Below are 17545 nucleotides of genomic sequence, written 5' to 3'. Positions count from 1 at the left end.
GGCGCTACCGTTTGGCAACAGACCGTTTTCAGCTTCCGAAACCCACAGGCTGGTACCCTTGTACTAACACGCCGAGTGGTGGTTTGGTAACGTACTTATTTTTCAATGCTGCTATTCAGGATCTCTCCTCCAGGTATCAGTGCCTGCGGATTTTTCATCAAGGCGGTAGCACGCGCGCTCGTCGTATTCTTTTCAGGTTATCTTCTGGTAACTATTTTTACGCCCCTCCTAGTTATATGAGCACTAAAATTACGTACTAAAGAAGCAATAAAGAAAGTCACAGTTTCGCTTGCAAGGTGAAGCATCGATTGCGATAGCAAATTAGTAGACAGCTATACGAAGTAAGGATAGCAGTTTTATCGGCCGTGTAAACTTCTAAATATTCGCTTACTAGATAAACTTGGACACATCTCATTCGATGAACGCAGAAACTCAATGTCAAAACGCTGGAGTGACGAAGTGCGGCGGCAGCAGCGAGCCAAATGACCTTCGTGCTACCTCTCGCTTCAACGCTAACTAAGCGGCGAAAACACAGCCCACACGAAGCTATCAACACTGGGCGCTCTGTCCACATCGCACATCGCTTTCAAGATAGGGCCCGCGCGGCAGCGCCATACGCAGCAGCCGCCGCAGTAGAGCACCCCCCCTCTTCACTGCCCTCCCCCCCCCCCCCGGCGATTGAGCCGCCATCGTCGGCTCATTCTCGCACGATTTCACTCGCACATACAGCATACGGCGCGCGGCGACGATATTATCGCCCTTGGACTTTATACGGCACATCACGGCGACAACCACGACAGAAATGCGCCTGAAATGTCCATATAACTTTTATCGTAATAAAACGGACGCATGATTATCATTTGAATGCGTTGGCATTCATTCTGCACGTGAATAATTCGAATTCGATCGCGTCCGTAACCATATGGTAACATGGCATGACAGTGCGTAACATACACCTTTCTTTTGACAGAGGTCATAACGTTCCTATCTTTTGCATTTCTTCAGCTACAGGCATTCTGTAATGTTGTGCGAGATGGCAGCAATCAGAAAAACAGGGCGAACTTTTTATTGCGGTGGCAATTATATGGACATTCCAGGCGCATTTCTGCCGTCGGAGTCACCGTGAGGTTCCGTATAAATGCAATGGCGATTAAATCGTCGCCGCACGCCGTATGCTGTATGTGCTAGTGAAAGTGATTTAGCCGGCGATCACAGCTAAATCTCACACATGCAACGGCGGAAAGCGGGGAGGAAGCGCGCCGTCTTCCGTTGAGTTCAAGTCTTCGGGGGGAGGGGAGGGAAGGGCGGGGCGCATTCTACTCCGGAAAGCCTGAGGCCTCTGTGTCTTAAAAGCCATCTGCGACGGGTACAGAGTCCGCGTTGCGCTGTTTTCGCAGCGTAGATCGCGTTCATGCGAACGGCCGCACGAAGGTCACTTCGCTCGCTGCTGCTACCGCGTTTCCTCACTTCAGCATTTTGACAGCGAGTTTTCGCGGTCATCGAGTGAGATGTGTTTGATGTTGGCTTGTGCGTGTGTGACACTAGGCTTGTTAATTTAGTTAGTATGCCTATGTTTACAAGTTTGTACGGCCGATAAAACTACTATCATTACTTCACATAGCTAGCTGTCCTCTAATTTGCTAGCACAATCGATGCTTGGCCTTTCGGGTGAAACTGCAACATTTTAAAAGCATAGCTTCTTACACGAAAATTAGGCACTCACATTTGTGTTTGTGACCACTCGATCGCGTTGCACGTTGATGGTTCTAACGTTCGGACTTTTTTCAAAACTTCCAAATTGACTCACTCTTCTTTGAATCAATTGATTGTGTTCACTTTTTGCCCGGGCCTACCCACATCGTTGATTTTTTGGCGATGTAAATAAACTTCAAATTCAACTTCAACTTCAATGCAGTCCAGCTTTCTTTTATGCGCCTAGCATTCTCTGCTATAGCTTACCCTGATTTCGCGTGACTTTCAAACCGTTTTCGTCAGCCGACCCCAAAGAAAGCGTGGTATAACATATGTTGAATTCCAATTGTAGATCCAGATGAAGTTTTTCTGCTCTGTATGGAGCAATCCTATTCCAATGGCAGAATGGGAGCGCGAGTTGTGTGTTCCAGTGGTAGATTGGGACCTGCCGTCGATCTCGGATCACTCCGTGGAGCGAAAATATTTGCTCCGCCGAAATCGGCAGATTTGACTGGATGTCCGCGTGACGTATTTCCTTCACCCACCTCTGCTTCCTGTCACGGTCGCTTTTTTCTGGTCGCGGGCAGCTATAGACAACATGGAAAACATTGACGCTGCGTCGCGCCGTGCGCTTTTGTTCGTGCACCTAGATAGTGACCGCTCCGACGATACTCGGACGACGAGGCACCGTACAGCTCAAGGTGGTACTAGTGTGAAGAAAAAAAGCCTTTTTGTGCAATGTTATCTTTTTCCCTAGATCCGCAGGCACTTCCGTCTGTCGCGACCTGTAGCGGAGCAACTGATTGCGAGATTTGATGCTTCGCCGGCGTGCCCGTCATGTAGCCACGGCGGAGTGCCCACAAAATCTGCGGAAACTCACGTGCTGACTTTCATATGGTGAGTTTACGTATGTTTGCGTACTTTACCTGTGCCCATTTCTCGCGATGTTTACTGATTAAAAAAAAAAGTTTATTGCCTGATCGCAGAGGTTGCCACCCAGCGCACCTGCGAGGCGAGGCATAAACGCGCTGCTTCTCGTCGAGAATGTGCTTACTAACGTTGCGAGGCGGCCGGGGTGCCGTGGTCTACGGTCAAAGAGTCTGTCGCCATGATGGAACGTAGATTAGGCTGCAGCCCACTCGCGTTGTAGGCGCGAAACAATGGACCCGCTGTAACGAAGCGTCCCGGCCGCTTGCGCTACAGACGAATGCCACTTGGCGTTTCTTTCGCAGTTACTTTTTCTTCGTGTATTTTTCAGAGTTATTGCGTAATCGCTTGTGCATTAAAGCAGTGTGGAAATATTTTTGTATACCATCCCTGTACTGTCTCCGCTACAGGCTTCTTTAGTGTTACTTACCGAGACCTGGCTTAACAACACCATACACGATAACAGCATCTTTACGAGTGAATCCACTTTCAAGTTTTTTCGATGCGATAGGCAACAGCGTAGAGGGGGCGGTGTGCTCATCGCGATAAAGGAAGAATTCATTGCCGCACCCATCATTATTGATTCTTTTCTTGAATGTATTTGGATTTTCTTAAAGGGTGCTGCATTTGGTGTGATCATTGGCGTTTTTTACCGTCCACCCGACATGTCTGGCGCGTTTTCCGATCAGTATCATCGAGTGCTGAGCGAGGTGTGCGCGCTTTTTCCGAGGTCGGCAATTATCATATTTGGCGATTTCAACTTTCCAAATATCGATTGGTCGACGATCTCCGTATCGGCCAAGGATGCGGCCACACATACCTTTCTCAGCACTTGTCTTGACTTTTCATTAACCCAACTTATTAGTCAATCAACACGATCCACTGAAACTTCTGCCAATATACTAGACTTAGTTTTAACTAACAATCCTGATCTATTTTCCGACATACCTCATGAAGCAGGCATCGCTGACCATGATGTTATAAGTGGATGCATTAACTTTTGCGTGAGCAAAAGAATAATTACCAAAAAATAAAATAAGGTGTTGCGGTAAAGCCAATTTCGACGCAATTAACAATGAATTAACAACATTTTCAGATCAATTTCTGCATGATTTTCATTCACGTCCCATTGAACAGAACTGGGTCCTCTTTAAAGCCATCCTCAGTCCACTCATTGACACCTACATTCCTATGTTATCCATTTCCTGCAAAAGCAGTTCTCCTTGGTTTACCAACAAGCTTCGGCGGCTTAATAACAAAAAGAAGAGACTGTACAGGCAGGCAAGGCTGACTGGTCTAGCGAGTGCCCATGATAAACACAAAGCGTGTGAAAAGGCTTATAAGGCATTGCTAAAATCTACTCGCCATAATTTTTTTTCTCATGATTTACCAACCATGCTAAAAAATAATACTCGTCGCTTTTGGCGTGTGGTGAACCCTGCAATTCGCCCTGACATCATTCTTACTGATTCTTATGGTGTTCTTATCCCCGATTCAGATTGCGCTCAACTTCTTAATGATACGTTTGTAACAATTTTCACTCATGAAAACGTTAACTCATTGCCAACTTTAAAGACATTAGTGGGAATCACAATGCATGAAGTAGTCATCAGTGAGGCTGGTGTTTTATCTCTACTAACCAATTTTAAAACGTCATCTAGTGCCGGCCATCTAGGTTTCAATAATAAAATTTTAAAAAATACATCGCATAGTATTTGTTCTATGTTAACCGCTCTATTTTCCCAGTCACTATCAGCTGGCGGTATTCCTAATGACTGGCGCATTGCTAAAATAATACCCATTTTAAAATCAGGTGATCGTGCTTCTCCCCTTAATTATCGTCCCATCTCCTTAATCAGCACTATTTGTAAATTACTCGAACATATCATACACAGTCAAGTGATCAACTTCCTTGAAGACCATAACATTATTTTTAAGCATCAGCACGGTTTTCGCAAGGGCTACTCCTGCGACACCCAACTTGCCGTATTTATTAACGACATACACGCACTAATAGACGCCGGGTTCCAAGCTGACGCAATATTTTTAGATTTTTCTAAGGCATTTGACCGTGTTCCACACCATAGGTTGTTACTTAAACTTTCACAGCTTAACATTCACCCTACTATAATTGCATGGATCACCGATTTTCTCTCATCTAGAATTCAGTTTACATCAGTTAACAATTCCAACTCATGTTATGCTGATGTTACATGTGGAGTTCCACAAGGCAGCGTACTTGGACCTTTACTCTTTCTAATTTATATTAATGATTTACCCATCGTGTCATCCAAAATCAGACTATTTGCAGACGATGTGTAACAAGTAACACTGATAGCCACTTGCTACAAACTGACCTGGACGCAATAAGTGCACGGGGTTCTAATTGGTTAATGCCATTAAATATTTCCAAAACTAAACTCATGTCCTCACCAATAGGCCACGAATTCCAACCACCTACTCCCTTGATAACAACGCTGTGGAACTCGCAACCACTTACAAGTACCTTGGCATCAATCTTCAGTCAAACTTATCATGGAATAATCATATCAATCTTACCCTTGCCTCTTCAAACCGTACTCTCGAAGCCCCAATGCATGTTAAAAAACTAGCATACACAACATTAATCCGTCCTAAACTAGAATACGCGTCTGCGATCTGGGATCCCGAACAGACTTATATCATCAGTAACATCGAAGCCTTGCAGAACCTTGCTGCGCGATTTATATTTTCAGATTATTCACGTTACACCAGCGTCACCTCGTTAAAGAATAAAGCCGAGTTGGACAACTTAGCACTTCACCGTAAAATTTCTCGCCTAGCACTTTTCCATAAGCTTTATAACCATCCATCACTTCATGATGATTTCTTTGAGTCACCACCAGTTATTTTTCCACGCCGTGACCATCCATACAAAGTCAAACGCATTTACTGCCAGTCATCCCATTATGCATATTCGTTCTTACCACGCACAATAACTGAATGGAACGCCTTACCATCAGTCATTGCCACGGAACCAGACTTGACTAAGTTTAAACATTTAATTCGCTAACGACTTGTCGACTAATCTTATTATTATTATTATTTGGAACTTTTACAGTGTTTTTTATGTTTGCTGGTGTTTTTCATTGCAGTTGCCTTATGGTCTCCTAATATGTACTAATGTTTTCTCTGTAATAATTGGGACTTAATAATCTTCTGTATTTCCCATGTTTCACGGTGTTATTACTTTTGTTACATTCTCTTGTTTTTAGTATGTACAAACTATGACCAGTGCCTGTGATCGCCCACCCCCCCTTATGTAATACCCTCGTAATGAGGGCCTTTGGGGGTATTTTTGTATAAATGAATAAAATGCATCACTGGAATATCAAACGTTTAAGTGTTTAGCCTCGCAAAGAAGAGTGAAAAGAGCGAAAATTCATTCTGCTTTAATAAATTGCATAGCAAAAGCATCGTAACTCAAGCCGGTGTTCTATTATTCCATGCAAATTTATTTATTTTGCTAAATATTTGCAGGTATGCAGCCAATAAAACAAGCATGAGGGAGGTGGCAAGCCGCTTTGATCTATCAGATAAAAGCGGCTCTGTTCACAGAATCCTTCTAAGGGTGGCTGACTTTCTCTTCACCACGGGTCCATCTGTTGTGACGTTTCCTTCCAACATGGAAAGACTGTCGAGTGAATTCCAGAAGGTTGGCATTCACCTATTTTTTTAAAAATACTTGTGCTACAGATTGTTTGTAGTAGAGTGCATCTCTGCATGTATTAGTCACTGCAGCATTGTTTCTCTTTCCACCAGGTGTCTGGAATCCCTGGTGTTCTTGGCTGCTTATACGGCTCCTATATCAAGATACAATGCCCAGACAACAAGTTCTCTTCCACCTACTGTAACCGGCACCATTACCTTTCCTTAACCCTTCAAGCGGTCTGTGACCTCAAAAGACGACACCTGAATTGGAAGCTCCAGCAAGATTCGCGATTCTCGAATCTTCAAGCTATCATCACTTTCAGAGAAACTTCCCAAACTATGCGAGGACATTGCGTACCACCTGCTTGGAGATGCAGCCTATTCCCTCAGGCCGTACCTTCTTACTCCTTCCAGAGAGTGTGGAGCGTTGTCAAAGGCGCACATAGATTTCAACAAAACGTTTTCAGCAACGAGGGTGCTAGAAGAAAACAGTTTTAGCAACCTAAAGAAAAGGTTCTGTCAACTAATCTACCTTGAGCTCCGCGCTGTAGAGTGGCTGAACAAATTTATTATTGCCTGTTGCATACTGCATAACTTATGCATTGAGTGCGGAGACTTGGAGCCAGACGAACCGGATGATGATGTATAGCCTCAAGATGTTCAGTGGTATCCACAATCATGCAACGATGACCTGGATGAGACTGCCGAAGAAACTTTGCTGCGCAGACTGGGTGAAATAAAAACGAGCAAAGTGCTGGAACCAGTGCTGAATAAGCAGTAGTGGTGTGCATCAACTGATACCACGGCGAGCTGCGCCGGACCTGTCTCTAGGAACATCGAAGTGCCCATCACAGATTGCGCCACTTCTGTCGCTGCGGAGTCATCGGCTGACCCCCTGGCTTCCCCTGACGCTATCTTCGACTGACAGCGCCATCTTCGCTCGGATTGCCGATATAAAGCCTAGACAAACCATCGCCACGCTTAGTGGGCTTGGCGGCATGTCAGTGATGGGCCATCCTTCACTTCTTCGCTACGCAGGTTACAAATTGCTGTTGCCTTTTCGCTAAACGCACTGGTTACCGAACATTACTCGTGCTGCCGAGACCACGGCGCTCTCTTTGTATAGTATTTGACTGTGCTCGCATGCTGTTCAAATTACTTTTGTTGGCAGAAGATATTGAGGCTAATCCTGGACCTAGAAATGATTTAACTGCACTTCCTGGTGATATGCTTGATGTTCTGAAGGCGTTCCAAATCGGGCAGTCGGCCATGCTTGAGCAACTAAATTCAATTAGGTCAACCCTTGCTGATCATGAAAAAACGTTCAGCAAACTCGGCACACGGTTGACCAAGATTGAATCCGACCTACTGTCACTTTCGAATATAAAGTCACAAATAGATAACATAGAAAGTGTCGCTATTAGCAGCGCTGCTCAGGTAACTGTGTTGAATGACCGCATTAATAAGATGGAAAACCGATCCCGAAGATGTAGAACGACAGAAAGCTGAGCTAGTTGGTAAGGATTCATTATGCAAAAAAGAGGTGAGGCGTGCAGACAGGACCCAAGAGTTGATACTCAGTTGACTCAGTTGATTCAGTTGATAGTCGGCGTTCCTGTTGTACACTTCTCTACTCTTGTGTCCGGTCTGCACGCCTCACCTCTTTTTTGCCGAAGATGTAACCTGGTTTTTTTACGGGCTCAGCGATACGCGAAATGAGTCATGGCGTGTTTCTGAGGAATTGATAATTGAGCACTACCGCAAAAACCTGGGCGTAACTATTCAATGTGGTGACGTAGAACGTGCCCACAGACTTGGAACTTTTCAGGAGGAGAAACGGAGGCCAATAATAGTAAAATTCACCCGCTTTAAAGATAAAGAAGGCATCCTTTCCTCAAGCGGTAAGCTGAAGGGCACCGAATACGGCATTAGTGAAGATTTCTCCCCGGAAATTCGCCTGGCCCGAAGATGTCTAAACGAATTTGGAAAAGCACAACAATCTTCGTTCAAGCTCCGTTACGACAAACTCATCTCTGGCTGAAAAACCTACGTTTACGATCACGCTAAACAGTTGCTTGTCGAACGCCAATCCTAGCAGCCAGCGCAAAAGCCACTGAGGCCGACTTAGCGTATTAAGCACAATCTATCATTGCTCTGCACTAACATCCGCAGCCTGATACCTAAACGGGATTTGTTATGCAGCCTCATTTCCTCGTCGTCCAGTAACATTGTAGTACTAACGGAAACATGGTTAAATTCCACAATACTTGATTGCGAAATCCTTTCTGATCTACCAGAGTTTGACATTTTTCGCAAAGACAGGTGCGATGGAACGCGTGGCGGCGGTGTGGCTATTGCTACTCATCGCCAACTTAAGTGCTCTTTTGTAAATGTAAGAACGCCTCTAGAAATGATTTGGGCGTGCTACCACGCCACTTCACCGCGCACGCTCATCGGCTATTGCTATCGTCCACCCAGCACTGATAGCTCCTTTCTTTCGTTTTTTCACGATGCATTGTTTGAACTAACAACGGCTTATCCTAACACCGGCTTATCCTAACATCCCCATCTTGTTACTCGGGGACTTTAACTTCCCAATTATAGATTGGAGTAACGTTGTATCATGTCTAACACAAACAAACATGGCTAGCGAATTTATAAATATTTGCTTGCTATTCGGTTTATCGCAGCTGGTTACTAAACCTACGCGAATAACTCAACACTCATCAAATATCCTAGACCTCGTCTTAACGTCACACCCTGATGAGATGCCTCCTCTTACGTACGTCAGTGGTCTTAGCGATCACACCGTCATCCATGTCACATTTCCTTGCAATATATTCAAAAGTAAAATATCAAAGAAACTACTAACCCTAGATGATAAAGCTGATTATTCAAGTATTAATCGTGAACTTTCTGTCTTTCATGGGGAACTTGCCCTTACGTATCAGCAGCGGTTGACCGAGAGTAACTGGACACTTTCCAAAACAGAAATGCTGCGTTTAATAAGTCTTTACATTCCGACTATCACGACAACTGAAAGAGTGAGTTCCCCTTGGTACAACACTACTTTAAAGCGCTTAAACAATAAGAAAATACGATTATTTCGTGTAGCCAAATATTCAGGTTCTCCTTCTGCCTGGGAAAAATATAACGAAGCCACTAAAGAATATAACTCATTAAAATCACACACAAAACGTAATTTCTTTTCTACTACCGTCCCAAACATGTTGCACTCTAACCCGCGGCGATTTTGGAAAACAATAAAACTTGTAAATTATAGCCCTATTTCTCTATGTGATAAGTCTGGCTCACCTATTTCTGACTCAAATGTTCCAGATGCCTTGAACCATGCATTTTGTTCAATGTTTACAAAAGAACCTGCCGATGAACTTCAAGATGTACTCTTTTTTGATTTTCCAGCAATGGAAGGTATTAAGTTTAGGCCAGAAGGCATCGTTAAGGTTATAGATGGCTTGAAGTGCTCATCATCCTGTGGGATCGACGGTATTAATGCCAAAGTGTTAAAATATACGAAGTATGTCTGTAGTAGGTCTGTATCATTTTTCAGCAATCACTTGACGCAGGCACCCTTCCAAGAGACTGGAAAATAGGGAAGGTCATCCCAGTCTTCATGAAAGGGGAGCGGTCTTCCCCAGGTAACTAACGTCCCACTTCACTCACCAGCGTATGCTTCAAAATCATGGAACGTGTCATCTACTCTTATGTTGCTAACTTCCTAACTTTAGTGAAGTTCTTTCACCGTAATCAACATGGCTTCAGTAAGGTCACTCATGCGAAACGCAGTTAGCTTTATTTATTCGTGATATTCATTTAAACCTCGACTGTAACATTCCAACTGACGCACTGTTTTTAGATTTCGAAAAGGCTTTCGATAAGGTTCCACATTCTCGTCTTCCGCTAAAATATCACGCCTAAACATCCACTCACTTGTTCTTAACTGGATCCAGTATTTTTGAACTAACCGAAAACAGTTTGTATATGCTAACAACCTTACATCTTCCGTTTCCTCCGTTCTATCTGGTGTACGTCAGGGCACTGTTCTTGGGCCACTCCTATTTTTAATCTACATTAATGACTTGCTATTTATTGTAACCTCTGTAGTGCGTCTTTTCGCTGTTGGTTGTGTCCTATACCGCCCTATCAATACCGTCGCTGACGTTTCTTCTCTTCAGGAGGACCTATTTCATATTCAAGACTGGTGTGCTACATGGCTCATGTCCCTGAACATTAGTAAGACTGTACACATTTCATTCCATCGTCGACCTAACTGCATCCCCCCTGCCTACAAGATTAACAACTGTACTGTATCTACTACCGAATCCTTAAAGTACTTAAGAATTCACCTCTCCAAAGGTTTGTCTTGGACAAATCATGTAAGCCACATAATTAGTTCAGCTAACAAAATTCCTTGTTATTTTCGCCGTAATCTCTTCCTGGCACAACCACCTGTGAAATCAGTGGCGTATAAAACGCTTGTGGGACCGAAACTTGAATATGCAGGTGCTATCTTTGACTCTTACCAAACTAATCTCACTAACGCCCTTGAATCTGTTCAGAACCGTGCTGCTAGATTTATTATTTCAGATTACTCGTATCACACTAGCGTTTCATCACTAAAATCTAAACTAGACCTATCGCATTTTGGCTCTCGTCGTCCCATCTCTCGCCTATGCCTCTATCACAGGTTTTTTTTTTACTCCATACCTCGCGACGGCCAGCTGGTCCAGCTGGCTTATCGCGTTCGTCGGATAGGCCATCCGAACTCGGTAATCCCGCCACAAGCCCGCACCACTACGTTCCTGCAGTCATTCTTCGTCCGAACTGCCCGAGAGTGGAATGGCCTTCCCAGTCAAACTGAACTCATCCGCGATACAGCGCGCTTTAGATCTGCCATCGAGTGTTCCGACTCATATTTCTAATTTAATCATCATCATGTCCGCCTTTTACGTGCCCACCCCTCATGTAATGTCCTATTTGGACCCTTGAGGTATCAATAAAAAAAATGAACGCATTAAAATGGCAGGTGTGTAAGGAGTGTAATAAATTGCTACATTTGTTGTAATGGCTCTTTGTTATGTATAGTAGAGCACTGCATGGGCCAGTTTCCCGAGCCCGGCCAAGTTCTGTTCTATCCATTAGCCCTTGAGCCTACACGAAACGTGGTTGAGTTCTCAATTATTGTGAAGATACTGTCATGTCATTAACAACCGTTAATGACATGACAGTATCTTCACAATAATCGAGAACTCGAGTGCCTGGCGGTCTTCAAGCTGCATCAAAGCTTTTTGCCTTGCATCCTGTCTTCTTTCATCCAAATGACTTTATTCAGTGCCCAGCGATTTTGTATGGTGGGCCTGGACCCCGCCTAGGTTTCGGCCAAGGGTTGTTGGTCCTTGGCGGCTTCCTCGGCTCGCTGGACGGCCCAGAGTTGGTGCTGCAGGTCCGAGCTGAGTAACGCAGACTCCCAGTGCGCGCGGAGGCTGTCGCTGTTTGAGGCTGCATTACCGTTATCCTGTATTACAGCCATACATTCCCATAGGATATGCTCCAGGGTGGCTCAAGACTCGCAATGTCTGCACTTGTCCGTCGTGTATAAATCTGGGTGTATTAGGTGCATAATAGCTGGACTCGGTGAGGATCTGGTGTGTAACTGCCGCCATTCGACAGAGTGATTTTTGCTTAATTTTAGGTGTGGCGACGCGAATGTACGCCTCTGCAATCTATGGTGTTGGGTAATTTCGTGAAATCTGGTCATTCGATCTTCCCACTCCCACTCATGGGTAATCGGTGAGGCGGGGCTAACCGGGGCTTCCTGGCTACTTTTATCAGCAAGGCTAATGCTCATGTGCAATCCTATTTTCACACGGAAAATGCCATTTTAATTGCTTTATTTGGCTTCATTATAATGGTGTCAGTTCTTAATTTGACAATTTAAGAATCCTTGTTCTGCAAAATATGCAAATTTGAACTCTGTCTACTTTTGTTTCAGTACTGTACATCTACACCGTACGCAACGCAGGTAATTTTCCCGTCATATTGGAATATGATCTGTTTGTTAGTTCATGTAAATTTGCAGGGAACCCACCTATAGTGATAGAAAAACATATACAAGGCTACGAATACCAGGGTTGAGCCACTTAAGGTGTGAAAATATTCAAAAGAAAAATTCAATGTACTATACTAAGTACAAATGAATGATCAGCACAGTGTGCTACGTAACTGAGCTTTGTTAGCAGAAAAAAAATGAATTTATTATCACATTGCACATACGTCCCAACTACTCCGACGCATGAGTGCTAATTAGCCTCGGGTAATCCTAAGACACGTTTTAGCAGTTCCATTTTTTGATCGTGTCGCTCAGCTTTTTTTTTTTTTTGTCATTTCTTCTCTGTACTGTTTCTTTTCTTCATGTCGCAACCTTATCGCTTCTTCACGAACAGCTTTTTGGTCTTCTTCTAACTTTTAAAGGCGTTCCATTTGTTCAAAAAACTGTTTTATTTCTTCTGCTCTTGCAGTTGATACTCGTGCACTTTTCGCATTCGACAATTTCCTGACAGAATTTGCAAACCGTTGTGAGGTACTTGGCTGCGAGTCCTCCAAAACACTGGCAGATTCATCAGTGGTGTTGTCGGAACTGCCTGTGATGGGAGTGATGCGAGTGATGAGAGTGACAGTGATGAGGAAGGGGGGCTGGGTCTCGCCTTTTGTGAAATGATCCCATGGCTGTCCCGTAGCTCTGCTGGTTCCAGGCTGTCATCAAGCCAGCGAATTTTTTCAACCTCATCCTCAAAAGGCACTTGTGTTGGGGAGTTTCCAGACTTGCTGTTGTGTGCCACTGGTGTATTCTACCGCTTCATTACGGTCTTATAACGTGTGCAGCATTGGTCTGCATTCCTCAGCACTCCAAGAGTTTCCTTCAGTTTGACGGCTATCTGTGACCACATTTCCTTTTTGTTTCGAAATTTTTTCATGAGTCCCACTCGTCCAAAGTACTGTTCGTAATAATCTAAAAGTAGTTTGGTTTCACCTCCGGTCCACTCACAACCACGCCCTGCAAACATGAAAAACACAAATCAGTATAACGACATTTCCTAGCATAGTATAGATCCTAGTTTCGTAGTATATTAGAGTTTCCAGTGCACAGCAGTTCCAAGACAGCAACACAAAATTCATCAAAGCACAAACTTACCGCTGTTACAACTTTTTGCACCTTGAGATTATCCTGAAAAATATAATAGGTATGAAGCATGATTCCAAATGAAATTGCTTGCTTAGCAGCCTAACACCATAGCCACTAAGCAACCACAGCAGGTCGATATAAGCATGCTGAGAAATGTAAGCTACATGCTTTAATGCCGCTTGCGGTCTTCAGAAATATACTGCACTCCACTTCGTTCGCTGACGTATTGGGCATATATTTGTTTGCTTGTCGTTATTATGCCTATTGCTACAAGAGCATATTCTTACCTTGACTGGGTGTTTGTGCCACCTGAGAGGCTTAATTCGTCGAGCAAGCACCAGAGGGGTCTGAAATGCATAATTTTAGAAATGAATCTGTGAGGTCCAATTATCATTTCTATTTCGCAACAGCATTGTCACGAGTCAGTGAAACACTTCCTACACACGGCTCATAACTGCGTCAAAGCTGACAGCTTGCGGTACACACTGTGATACAGCTCTAGGCAGTAACTGTAGTTTCTACTTAATAAATGCAGCCTCCATTCTCCCTACCTTGTTAGATAAAGTATGCTCTGTCCCGCAAAATAGAGGCAGTACAGTGGAAGATGCCAGTGCTGAGCGACAGCATCCAACTATTTCCTCAACGCGTGACGGCATACGGATTAAAACAGTCGCCTTGATGTCATGCTTCCCACACTTATTCGAACTCTCGTGAATGACGAATGAAAAAAAAAAAACTGCCTTGTAGTCAATACACGTGGCGTCTATACAACTAAAGACCCTTTGCTCATAAACAATTGCAGCGGCAATGCCGCGTTCGCAATCGCTTTGTGTTCACATCTGTTCAGTGCAAAGAGACCGTAACATGAACAGGAACCTTGCGTTTCCGGCACTCCCGAAATAATCCAATTTACCAAAACACTCACTGCTGGGCTGGCATTCACAGACGCAAAGCGACCTGCGCGATCCATTATTTCCATGCGTCCAAGCGCGCTAACACGTGCGATGCTCGTGCGAAATACCGGGAAAAATAATGCACGCGTGGAATGCTGGGATCGCACGCTGGGATCCCGCGGGATCGCCTCCTGGGATCGCGCGGGAGCGCACGCATTCCATTCGCAGATTTGATGCGAGCAGATGAAAGTGATCTCAGCCGGAGCGACACGCTCCGTTCGTGATCCGGCCGAGCGCTCGCGATCTGCCATTGGAATTCAACAATAGAGCCTACCCCGACCCGCACTCGGGAGACAGCCGGTACTACTTCGAGCACCACTTCCTCAAGGACTAATTCGGAACACCACGCAGCGTCTGTACGGTAAATGAATAAATAATCCACCACAACACATAGTGCAACATAGTGGCACAAATAAACACCTTTCAAAGCATGCTAAACGCATTCTTGGATAGCAACCTGAATTGGTTCTTCATTTATTTTTATAATTGAATGACGGAGCTAGCTACAAACGGCCATCGGTGCGCGTGCAGCGCATACCTAATGACAGTGACGAGCATAGATATCCCCTATAGATATCATGCTACAATGTTACCAAATGGTAACACATCAATTTCTCGTTTATTTCACAAATTCATACTTGTGGTATGGTTGACAACTGGTTTAGTAAGCGCAGTGAGCCAGAAATAAATGTCTGCAATCATTTTCTCAATATATGGCAGCATAGAGGGTTAAACTCGCAGCCTCCCAGCCCGCCGGCAAGAAATCGCAGTAATAGATCCACGCAATGTTCTTTTCCTCTCCCTCTCTTCCTTTTCGGATCCTCATAATCGCTTCTGCAAGGCCAAGTCATCGTCAGATTTTTCGCGCGGCACTTGGCGAGGCGACACGGATCCGATGGCGGGTGTAAAGTGTAACCAAATATTGCCACACGATGAAAAAGGGACCGCTATCGCCGAGACGCGCTCCCTATATGCGAACGCGCTCGCGTACGTAGCCGCAAGCGGTCGCGCCTCTTCGCCAACCAAGCGGCGGCGCCCACAGAGACGAAGGCCTTATTTCGCGCGGGGCCCTGGCGTCACTCGCTGAGAGATGGCCGGCTGTGACAAGCCGCCGAAAGGACTGCTGCTCGCCAGTCGACCCCGTTCGGGCGCAGCTCTGGACACTGTTCGCTGCTGTCACGCTGCTGCAGGCTGCGGTCCGCCGCGGCGATAGCTGTCCCCCCTCTTCGTCCCTCCGAGCGGCCCGAAACATAAGCCAGCCTGGGGCGATTCTCACTTGCGTTGCGCGGCGCTTGATACTTTTTTATCGCGCCGACGACCGTCGAAAGGCGACTCCCCCCGGCCGCGCGGCGATGTCGACTGGCGACCACGCTTTATCGCCGCCAGGCCTCGGGGCGCTCCCTCTGGCACAGACCTTCCTCCGCTGTCGACTAGAGGGGGGGGACCATCCATTCGCGCGCGCCACGTCCGAAGCGCGACAGGCAGCGCGATACAACGCGATACCGAGCGTCGCAGCTCGGCGAACGATATCAACGCCTGTAGCTGTCGCTCTTGTCAGTGCTAACCGAGGTCCCCAAGGAGAGAAAATCACGCGCCGCCGTCACTTAGCGGTCCACAACATGCGCGCGGCCTCGCGAGCATGTGATACGCCGACGGTGAAGGCGGAGGAGGGAAGGGCTCCATTATCCGTGAGAAGGGATCCTTGAGTCAGGAAAGCGCTGTCGAGCATAAGGAGCGGTATGTTCGAATACTCATGTCGGATACGCTTGTCTCTCGTTTTCCGCGTCGTGAAAACGCATGGCACAATTTATGCGAACGGACCGGTGCCTTGGAAAAAGAGGAGGTACAGCGCTCTTAGGTTGTCCACTTAGCAGTGTTATCGGAGTATTGAATCTTCGCGCTGTTCTTATGGCGGCGGCAAAGATTTATGGGGACGGCATCTACGAAGGTGCGAAAGTTACTGAACGTACACTTCCTTTTACGGGGCATAGACGGCAGTCCTAAAGAGTCTATTCTACCGAGACCGTAGCCGCCAGCAAGACTTGACAGGATAAACAAACGGAAAAATAATCCGGTTTTAAGCAGGTTCACTAAAAAGCTGGTACTAAATACGCTATATGGTAAGAAAAATCTCAGTGCCCTTTCACTCTGTGAAGAAAGATGACCAGTGAAGCTGTGTAATGTGGGCCCCTTAATGGCGAACTGCACCTCCACCGCGGGTCGGCCCGGCATCGCACTATCTTCGGGACCGGTCCCCGTATGGGGAGTGCTTAACGCCTGCTTCACCTCCGCAGTGGGTGGGCCCGGCATTGAATTATCTTGGAGATCGGCCCACGTATAGGGAGTGCTTAACGCCTGCTTCATCTCCGCCGCGGGTGGGCCCGGCATTGCACTATCTTCGGGATCGGCCCACTTATGGGGAGTGCTTAACGCCTGCTTCACCTCCGCAGTGGGTGGGCCCGGCATTGAATTATCTTGAAGAACGGCCCATGTATAGGGAGTGCTTAACGCCTGCTTCACCTCCGCCGCGGGTGGGCCCGGCATTGCACTATCTTCGGGGTCGGTCCACTTATGGGGAGTGCTTAACGCCTGCTTCACCTCCGCAGTGGGTGGGCCCGGCATTGCACTATCTTCGGGATCGGCCCACTTATGGGGAGTGCTTAACGCCTGCTTCACCTCCGCAGTGGGTGGGCCCGGCATTGAATTATCTTGGAGATCGGCCCACGTATATAGGGAGTGCTTAACGCCTGCTTTACCTCCGCCGCGAGTGGGCCCGGCATTGCACTATCTTCGGGATCGGTCCACTTATGGGGAGTGCTTAACGCCTGCTTCACCTCCGCCGCGGGTGGGCCCGTCATTGCACTATCTTCGGGATCGGCCCACTTATGGGGAGTGCTTAACGCCTGCTTCACCTCCGCAGTGGGTGGGCCCGGCATTGAATTATCTTGGAGATCGGCCCACGTATATAGGGAGTGCTTAACGCCTGCTTTACCTCCGCCGCGGGTGGGCCCGGCATTGCACTATCTTCGGGATCGGTCCACTTATGGGGAGTGCTTAACGCCTGCTTCACCTCCGCCGC

At 46.2% G+C, this 17545-nt stretch overlaps 1 protein-coding gene and 1 long non-coding RNA gene across 4 annotated transcripts in view; both read right to left on the bottom strand.

Moving 5' to 3' along the window:
* The window catches only part of noc (no ocelli), a 155054-nt gene that overhangs the window by 64638 nt on the left and 72871 nt on the right, over positions 1-17545 (bottom strand). The gene's annotated exons all lie outside the window — the stretch shown is intronic.
* LOC126548053 (uncharacterized) lies at positions 12693-13592 on the bottom strand. The gene is made up of 2 exons (XR_007602846.2): positions 13523-13592; positions 12693-13384 (listed from the first exon to the last, which is right to left on the bottom strand). It is a non-coding gene; the product is annotated as an uncharacterized lncRNA (long non-coding RNA).

Source organism: Dermacentor andersoni, chromosome 1 (genome assembly GCF_023375885.2).
Source record: "Dermacentor andersoni chromosome 1, qqDerAnde1_hic_scaffold, whole genome shotgun sequence".
Taxonomy (NCBI): Eukaryota; Metazoa; Arthropoda; class Arachnida; order Ixodida; family Ixodidae; genus Dermacentor; species Dermacentor andersoni.
The sequence above is the reverse complement of the archived record's forward strand: the minus strand, read 5'-3'. Positions and strand labels throughout refer to the sequence as shown.